Source organism: Somniosus microcephalus, chromosome 15 (assembly GCF_052327205.1).
Source record: "Somniosus microcephalus isolate GS21.2 chromosome 15, FLI_Smic_1.0, whole genome shotgun sequence".
Classification (NCBI taxonomy): domain Eukaryota; kingdom Metazoa; phylum Chordata; class Chondrichthyes; order Squaliformes; family Somniosidae; genus Somniosus; species Somniosus microcephalus.
Genome location: NC_141001.1, coordinates 14945422 through 14954891, shown reverse-complemented (window position 1 = coordinate 14954891; position 9470 = coordinate 14945422). Strand labels below are relative to the sequence as shown.

Below are 9470 nucleotides of genomic sequence, written 5' to 3'. Positions count from 1 at the left end.
TTGTTTTTTTATGAATGGGGATTTTATATCAGACAATGTTCAATGTATTGTTAAACTAAAATGGACTGTTAAGTAAATACAGGCTGAAATGATCCATTGTTTAATTGTTGTTTGGGCAGGGAACTTTGAAGATTGGCTGCTGGTTAGAATTGCAGCTTGAAGCTCCCAGCATTTTAAGATTGCATCTGTAATAAAGTGTGATGTCTGCAGCGTGATGGATGCTGTGTGACGTGTATGTATACTGTCGCAGTGTGATCGAGGGCTGGTACCTGATGAGGGCTCTGGCCCCTTTAAGAACTTCCCCTTTAAAGATAATTGCACCTGGAGTGGGAGGAGCCTTTCCCCTGCCAGGTGAGCATAAAAGGGGAGGTTTGGGGAAACAGAAGGCTCGAGAGAGAGGTTGGGAGTTAAAGAGTTAGAAGACGTATGGTGGGTTCTGGCTTTGTGTTGTGTATGTTAAAAGGTGTTTGGAACTTGAATTGATCAAGGACTACTGTTTGTAAGAGAGAAGGCTGGAAGACGGTAGGGCCCTACGTATGTGCAGAGCGAGCAAGTTCAGCACCAATCTACCACACCTTTCAGCCTGGGAAAGAGTGCAGCAAGCTAGTTTTTCTGTCCCTGTCTTTGATACTCCTGGAGTGGGGTAGACAGGTGTATCTATCCCTGTCAAGGTGGCTCCTGGGCTGGCAGCTCTTGAGGGAGCTCCTTTGTTCTGCAGCTTTGTCCTTGGCCATCCATTGCCATCCTTTGACCTTTCTCTCCCCAATTTCCCCTCCCCCATTGTCTAGGTTCCCCTGGCTGCAATAGTTGGGGCTAAAATGCACTCACTAAGTTCAAGCTGCAAGTTTACAGTTACCTGGGCTCACTACCTATCCACTGACCATGAATGTTTTTTTTATTTTCTTCAGTGAGCTCTGGAGCTGTGCTCAAAATTGGCTTCCCAATTTCTGGATTTCTCTGCCATCAAGACTACTCTTACCCCACTGGACGACACTGTAAAACTCTGCTGCTGTGACTCTGATCTGCTAAGATTTAAGGTACGATAGCAAAATACTGCAGATGTTGGAAATCCGAAATAACAACAGAAAACTTTATCAAGCTTACAGCCCATCCCCCCCACTGCTGCTGTTACCTGCTGAGCTAATGCCTGGTCTGACTGGTTTTTCAACTTTATTTTGTTACTTTGTGGCTCCTGGCCAGAAATTCACCATTCTGGGCCAAAGTCCATTTCTCCGCCACTTCTGGATCTTACAGTGCTCTCAAACTTCACCACCATTTTTCTGCAATTGATTTTCCACACCTCCTGGTTCTTCTTTTCCCACGGAAATGCCCCCAGCAGCTTATCCTCCGACACACTACCTTTCAAATAGTTTCTGGATGCACTCGCCCTCCACACCTGTCTCCGAACCTGGACACCAGTTCACTGATGCTCCAACTGACTCCACCCTATCCACGTCAACTTTATCCCACGATGGGACCTCTGACTCTAACTCTGAACTCCCTCTTGTCTCCAATCTATTTCCATTTATTACCAGGATGTACCTGTCCTAATCTTGCTATGTAACCAGGCCTATGTAACTTTAGTTTCCCTGTGTTCATTCAGTGTGAGTTTTGGCTGCCGCTCTAGGCCCAAGCCCATCACTTCTATTTCCTCTTTTCGCATGGATCACGTGGGCCATGGGGAACCAATCAAAGAAGGGAATCCCCCTTCACACTTTGGACAGGTCTCTGCACAGATCTGTCAAAAGTATGAATGGGGATCACTTAAAAAACAGGTAAACATTAAATACATTTTTTTTAAATCACGTATTTAAAATTAGTTAAAATTACATTAAATTAAATATTTTAAACAAATTAAATTTTTTGAGAAAAATTAAGTTTTTTACGGGGCTAAAAATAAACTTACTTTTTTAAAAGTATTTTACAATTATAAATGAGTGAAAACATTTTTTTTTAAACTCTTATGCTGGTAAAAGCAGGTGTAAATTTTTTTAAGGTTTTCAGCGGGCGGAGGTTGTGCAGAAAGCGGAACTCTCTGCCCGCGGAGGCCCTTCTCCCGGGCATGTGAAGGATCTGTCAAGAGAATTCTTGGCAGATTGCAAGTGCCGGGTTTTAGCGCATGTGGATAACCTCACATTTTCCCACATTATACTCCAGCTGCCAAATTCCTGCCCACTCAGTTAACCTCTCTATATCCCTTTGCAGACTCACTGGCCCCGATTTTCTGCCCGCCGTCGGGCAGCTTTTCATGCGGCCGGGGGCCGAAAATCAGCGAAAAAGCGGGTCGGGACCCCCCCCACCTGATTCCCCGCCCCGTCCGACTTTCGGACTGCCGTTTCCGCGCACCCCGCTTCAGTCCCGGCCGCCGCTGGCGGGACTGGTTGTCGGAGCACTAACAAGCAATTATCTGCTTGTTGAAGTGGATTTTCCCATGCCGTTGCGACTTTGGGGCTTTCCCCACCTGAAACCCGCCTGCGGGGAACCCCGCTGCTGAGAGCTGGCGTGAAAACAGCTGGCTTGCTTGCTTGCAGCAGCAGGTCGCTGAGGGCTGAAGAGATTTAAATAGGCAGCATTTACAGGCTGCAGGACCTTGTTGATCAAGGCTTGGGGGAACTTTTTGAAGCCTTAGGAGCAGCTGCAGAAAGTTGGAGCCTCACACACTTCTCCAGTGTGAGCTCCTGGGAAGCCCCTCTCACCACCCTAACTCAGCGCCCCCTCAACGGAGGCATCTGCCAGAAGCATGGGAGGCCTTTGGGACGTTCCCTTCCTAGCATTAGAGGATCTCCAACAGCAGAGGCGGCAGCAGCAGAACCAGGAACAGCAGGATGAGCACCAGGAGCACCAGGCTGCTGCTCACTCACCTGAAGCTGCACAGGCCAGAAGGGGCCAGCGCTTGGAAGTGGCTTGAGAGCACCTTGCTGCGGTTTAGGGGGCCATGGGGACCCGTTTCTGCACTGGCAGTCCTACTCAGAAGGACTTCCATGAAGATCTGGTTTCTCTGCTCAACAGATGGCCAACGCTCCTCAAGAGATGTCATTCTCTTATGAGCACTCACCATGTTTTCCGTACCCTGGCGAGTTATCTCCTCCATGGAGGTTGCCAACCTTTCCATGGTGATGCGTTCATGCGCCAATGACTCCACAAAGGCTCTGCTCATGGTCGCTATGGACTCCTCCATTTGCTCAGCACTCGCATCGACCCTGGAGACAAAACCTGCCAGAGACTCCTGCATCTGTGCATGGCGATCCACCACCTCTTCTCTTGCGGATGGACCCAGAGGCAGAGGGTCGTCATGCAGCGCAGCTGAGCTGAGCTGGCAGAGTCCTGCGCCCTCCGATGAGGACTCTCCACTGCTGTCCCTGTCTCCAGAATCTGCTGAGGCTCACTTGTGAGCTGTGAAACACCAGGTGACAACACTACTCTATGTCCCGAAGGTCCCCCCGAGGTGTGAGTGTCTGCGCTGGTGCTGGATGCGCTTACTTCTGCTGATGCTGCGCCCTCAGAGGTTGGAGCTTCCTCTGAGGAGTCTGGCTGCACAGCCTCTTCCTCCTCCACAGTGAGGACGGGGGCTCTGGATGGTACTGTGGGGGAGTAAAGGAAGGAGATAGAGATGTAATGCCAAGGTTCTTCTGGTGACTCCCAGCGAGTTGGCATCTGCTGACACCTGCATCCATGCAGCCTTGGTCTCAGTGGGAGGCCTCTTCCTCCCTGACCTAGGGAAGAGGACCTCCCTGTGGGCCCTTACCCCATCCAATAATGCCTGCAGTGAAGCCTCGTCGAATTTGAAGGCAGCTCAGCCTCTGCCGCTGGCAGCAGCTGGTGCAGGCTCCTCTGCCATTGTGCAAGAGTAGTTGAGAAGCCTGCAGAGGTGGAGAAGCTTGCTGTGGACCTTGAAAGCACCATGAATGATGACATCATAGTGTGGGGATTTCTGACTCGAATTGGACAATTAGCAAGGCTTCCCACATGCTGGGAATTAATTGGCCACTTGAGGGAAAATTGCGTGGAGCTGGCTGACACTTTTTTTATGTGTCAGAAACCCCACATTCGGGGAAATCTGACCATTCCCCACACAAGCTGAAAATCGGGGCCTTTATGTCCTCCTCACAACTTACTTTCCCACCTATCTTTGTATCTTCTGCAAATTTGGCTACAATACAATCACTTCCTTCATCCAAGTCATTAATATAGATTGAAAATAGTTGAGGCCCCAGCACTGATCCCTGTGGCACCCCCCTAGTTACAGATTGCCATCCTGAAAATGACCCATTTATCCCGACTCAATCCTCCTCCAACGCCTCTCCACCGTCCAGCTGGGTGGGACTGCACTCGCCTGGTTCCATTCTTATCTCTCTCTAATCATAGCCAGAGAATCACCTGCAGTGACTTCTTTTCCCGCTCCCGCACTGTTGCCTCTGGTGTTCCCCAAGGATCTAACCTTGGCCCCCTCCTGCTTCTCATCAACATGATGCCCCTCAGCGACATCATCCAAAAACACAGCGTCAGTTTTCACATGTACGCTGACGACACCCAGTTCTACCTCACCATCTTTCAACCCCTCCACGGTCTCTAAATTGTCAGAGTGCTTGCCTGCTTTCCAGTCCTGGATGAGAAGAAATTTCTTCCAACTAAATACATATTGGGAAGATCAAAGCCATTGTCTTCGGTCCCTGCTTCAAACTCCGTTCCCTAGCCACCGACACCATCCCTCCCCCTGGTCACTGTCTGAAGCTGAACCAGTCTGTTCACAACCTTGATGTCCTATTTGAACTTGAGATGAGCTTCTGCCCAAATAGCTGCTCCATTACAAAGACTGTCTACTTCCATCTCCATAACATCGCCCATCTCCACCCTGCCTCAGTTCATCTGCTGCTGAAACCCTCATCCATGCCTTTGTTACCTCTCGACTTGACTATTCCAGTCCTCTCCTGGCCAGCCTCCCATTTTCCACCCTCTGTAAACTGGAGCCCATCCAAAACTCGGCTGCCCGTGTCCTAACTCGCACCAAGTCCCGTTCGCCCATCACTCCTGTGCTCACTGCCCCGTGTCCTAACTCGCACCAAGTCCCGTTCACCCATCACCCCCTGTGCTCACTGCCCCGTGTCCTAACTCGCACCCAGTCCCGTTCACCCATCACCCCCTGTGCTCACTGCCCGTGTCCTAACTCGCACCAAGTCCCGTTCGCCCATCACTCCCTGTGCTCACTGCCCGTGTCCTAACTCGCACCAAGTCCCGTTCACCCATCACCCCCTGTGCTCACTGCCCCGTGTCCTAATTCGCACCAAGTCCCGTTCGCCCATCACTCCCTGTGCTCACTGCCCGTGTCCTAACTCGCACCAAGTCCCGTTCACCCATCACTCCCTGTGCTCACTGCCCCGTGTCCTAACTCGCACCAAGTCCCGTTCACCCATCACTCACTGTGCTGACTGCCCCGTGTCCTAACTCGCACCAAGTCCCGTTCACCCATCACCCCCTGTGCTCGCTGACCTACATTGGCTCCCGGTCCGGCAACACACCGATTTAAAAATTCTCATCCTTGTTTTCAAATTCCTCCACGGCCTCGTCCCTCCCTATCTCTGTAACCTACTGCAGCCCACAACCCTCCGAGACCTCCGCGCTCCTCTAATTCTGGCGTCTAGCGCATCACTGATTTTAATCACTCCACCATTGGTGGCCATGCTTTCAGCTGCTGAGGCCCCAAGCTCTGAATTCCCTCCCTAAACCTCTCTGTCTCTCTACCTCACCGTCTCTCTACCTCTCTCTCCTCCTTTAAGATGCTCCTTTAAAGCCTACCACTTTGACCAAGTTTTTTTGTCTCCTGTCCTAATATCTCCTTATATGGCTCGGTGGCAAATTTTGTTTGCTAACGCTCCTGTGAAGCACCTTGGGATATTTTTACTACATTAAAGGCGCTATATACATACAGGTTGTTATTCTTGTCTGTGATACTCCTGCAGTGGGGTAGACGGGTGTGTCTGTCCCTGTCTGATACTCCTGGAGTGGGGTAGACAGGTGTGTCTGTCTCTGTCTGATGCTCCTGTGTTGGGGTAGACGGGTGTGTCTGTCCCTGTCTGATACTCCTGGAGTCGGGTAGACGGGTGTGTCTGTCTCTGTCTGATACTCCTGGAGTGGGGTAGACGGGTGTGTCTGTCTCTGTCTGATACTCCTGGAGTGGGGTAGACGGGTGTGTCTGTCTCTGTCTGATACTCCTGGAGTGGGGTAGACGGGTGTGTCTGTCTCTGTCTGATACTCCTGGAGTGGGTAGACAGGTGTGTCTGTCTCTGTCTGATTCTCCCGGATTTGGGTAGACGGGTGTGTCTGTGTCTGTGATGCTCCTGTTGTGGGGTAGACGGGTGTGTCTGTCTCTGTCTGTGATGCTCCTGTTGTGGGGTAGATGGGTGTGTCTGTCTCTGTCTGTGATACTCCTGGAGTTGGGTAGACGGGTGTGTCTGTCTGTCTGTGATGCTCCTGTTGTGGGGTAGACGGGTGTCTCTGTCTGTGATGCTCCTGTTGTGGGGTAGACGGGTGTGTCTGTCTCTGTCTGTGATGCTCCTGTTGTGGGGTAGACGGGTGTGTCTGTCTCTGTCTGTGATGCTCCTGTTGTGGGGTAGACGGGTGTGTCTGTCTGTCTGTGATGCTCCTGTTGTGGGGTAGACGGGTGTGTCTGTCTGTCTGTGATGCTCCTGTTGTGGGGTAGATGGGTGTGTGGTATTGGGGTTGGAGACAGTTTTTGTGAACTAGATTCTGGTTTGCAGACTTGGAGTAGTTAATCCTGTTGATAAGTGGCTGGGATCATGCTGTGCAGAACAGCTTCGCCTTGGTTGCCCCATCAGTGAAAGAGTCAGTGTGGAGGGATTTGTTTTATAATGTTTGAGGGGATGAGTGTTGGCTTGATACCAGCAATTCTAATCGAACCTCCGTGGTCATCACAAACACCAACAAACGACTGCAGAGGACGTGTTGTCTGATCACAGTTCTTCATTCCCGGGAGCTAGTCGCGGTTGGGGATCTAATCTGTTTCAGTGTGGCCAAAATTTAGCTACGAATCTTCCCTAACAGTGCGAGTCTGGTTAATCAGCGTATGGGGGCCATATTTAGCAAACTCCTTCACCACGGCCGCGGTGCTGAGGGCTGAGGCCGGCCCTACTCTTCGCAGAAGGTAAAGGGTTGCCCAATGGTGAGGTTAAGGATCCAGCCCTGTGCCAAGTCCAGTTGCCTTTTCCACTCGCTGCCAAAAATAAGAAACTCTGGGTTTCCGCATTCCCACTACTGGTGTAACTGGGTATCATTTAAATCTCATTTGAAACATTTGGAAGTGTAGAGATTGGTATCATTCTGAAGTAAGTCTTTTATTTTCTGTTTACACAGCCCACAGACTGAGAGAAATGGAGAAAGGCTGCATTAAAGCCATCAAGTACTTCCTTTTCCTCTTCAACCTCCTCTTCTTTGTGAGTATGGTGTTTTGTTTCTCCAGCATTTACCTGAACATTGGGTGAATCAAGACCACATTTAACATTCATTGAATTAACAAGGACTCGAGTTTTCCAGGTTATCTGCGGACACTGATGCCGCACCATTGTTTGGTCAGCTATCCTCTTCCCTGAAGAAAATCACAACCACCTCGCCTCCAATTTTCCAATTTCAGAACTACTGGGCCAGCGGGGCTGGGGGGCGGGAACGAGCGGGGCGTGGGGGGGCGGGGGAGAGCGAGCAAGTGGGGGCGGGGGGGGGGGGGGGAAGGAGAGAGAGCGAGGGGGGCTGGAGGGGGGGGGAGAGAGCGAGGGGGGCTGGAAGGGGGGGGGGAGAGCGAGGGGGGCTGGAAGGGGGGGGGAGAGCGAGGGGGGCTGGAAGGGGGGGGAGAGAGCGAGGGGGGCTGGAAGGGGGGGGAGAGAGCGAGGGGGGCTGGAAGGGGGGGGAGAGAGCGAGGGGGGCTGGAGGGGGGGGAGAGAGCGAGGGGGGCTGGAGGGGGGGGGAGAGCGAGGGGGGCTGGAGGGGGGGGAGAGCGAGGGGGGGCTGGAGGGGGGGAGAGAGCGAGGGGGGGCTGGAGGGGGGGGGAGAGAGCGAGGGGGGGCTGGAGGGGGGGGGAGAGAGCGAGGGGGGGCTGGGGGGGGGGAGAGAGCGAGGGGGGGCTGGAGGGGGGGAGAGAGCGAGGGGGGGCTGGAGGGGGGGGGGAGAGAGCGAGGGGGGGCTGGAGGGGGGGAGAGAGCGAGGGGGGGCTGGAGGGGGGGGAGAGAGCGAGGGGGGGCTGGAGGGGGGGGGGAGAGAGCGAGGGGGGGCTGGAGGGGGGGGAGAGAGCGAGGGGGGCTGGAGGGGGGGGAGAGAGCGAGGGGGGGCTGGAGGGGGGGGAGAGAGCGAGGGGGGGCTGGAGGGGGGGAGAGCGAGGGGGGCTGGAGGGGGGGGGGAGAGCGAGGGGGGGCTGGAGGGGGGGAGAGCGAGGGGGGCTGGAGGGGGGGGGGGGGGAGAGCGAGGGGGGCTGGAGGGGGGGGAGAGAGCGAGGGGGGCTGGAGGGGGGGGAGAGAGCGAGGGGGGCTGGAGGGGGGGAGAGAGCGAGGGGGGCTGGAGGGGGGGAGAGAGCGAGGGGGGCTGGAGGGGGGGGAGAGAGCGAGGGGGGGCTGGAGGGGGGGGAGAGAGCGAGGGGGGGCTGGAGGGGGGGGAGAGCGAGGGGGGCTGGAGGGGGGGGAGAGAGCGAGGGGGGCTGGAGGGGGGGAGAGAGCGAGGGGGGCTGGAGGGGGGGGAGAGAGCGAGGGGGGCTGGAGGGGGGGGGAGAGAGCGAGGGGGGCTGGAGGGGGGGGGAGAGAGCGAGGGGGGCTGGAGGGGGGGGGAGAGAGCGAGGGGGGCTGGAGGGGGGGGGAGAGCGAGGGGGGGGGAGAGAGCGAGGGGGGCTGGAAGGGGGGGGAGAGAGCGAGGGGGGCTGGAAGGGGGGGGAGAGAGCGAGGGGGGCTGGAGGGGGGGGGGAGAGAGCGAGGGGGGCTGGAGGGGGGGGGAGAGAGCGAGGGGGGCTGGAGGGGGGGGGGAGAGCGAGGGGGGGGGAGAGAGCGAGTGGGGCTGGAAGGGGGGGAGAGAGCGAGGGGGGCTGGAAGGGGGGGGAGAGAGCGAGGGGGGCTGGAGGGGGGGAGAGAGCGAGGGGGGCTGGAGGGGGGGAGAGAGCGAGGGGGGCTGGAGGGGGAGAGAGCGAGGGGGGCTGGAGGGGGGGAGAGAGCGAGGGGGGCTGGGGGGGGGAGAGCGAGGGGGGGGAGAGCGAGGGGGGCTGGAGGGGGGGGGAGAAGGCGAGGGGGGCTGGAGGGGGGGGAAGAAGGCGAGGGGGGCTGGAGGGGGGGGGAGAAGGCGAGGGGGGCTGGAGGGGGGGGAGAAGGCGAGGGGGGCTGGGGGGGGAGAGCGAGGGGGGCTGGAGGGGGGGAGAGAGCGAGGGGGGCTGGAGGGGGGGGAGAGAGCGAGGGGGGCTGGAGGGGGGGAGAGAGCGAGGGGGGCTG

General features: G+C 55.9%; 1 long non-coding RNA gene across 1 annotated transcript; it reads left to right on the top strand.

Annotated features, from left to right (window-relative positions):
- Positions 1–334: 334 nt before the first annotated feature.
- LOC147106555 (uncharacterized) lies at positions 335–7593 on the top strand. Its single transcript, XR_015081062.1, has 3 exons — positions 335–429; positions 909–1037; positions 7369–7593. It is a non-coding gene; the product is annotated as an uncharacterized LOC147106555 (long non-coding RNA).
- The last annotated feature ends 1877 nt before the right edge of the window (positions 7594–9470 follow it).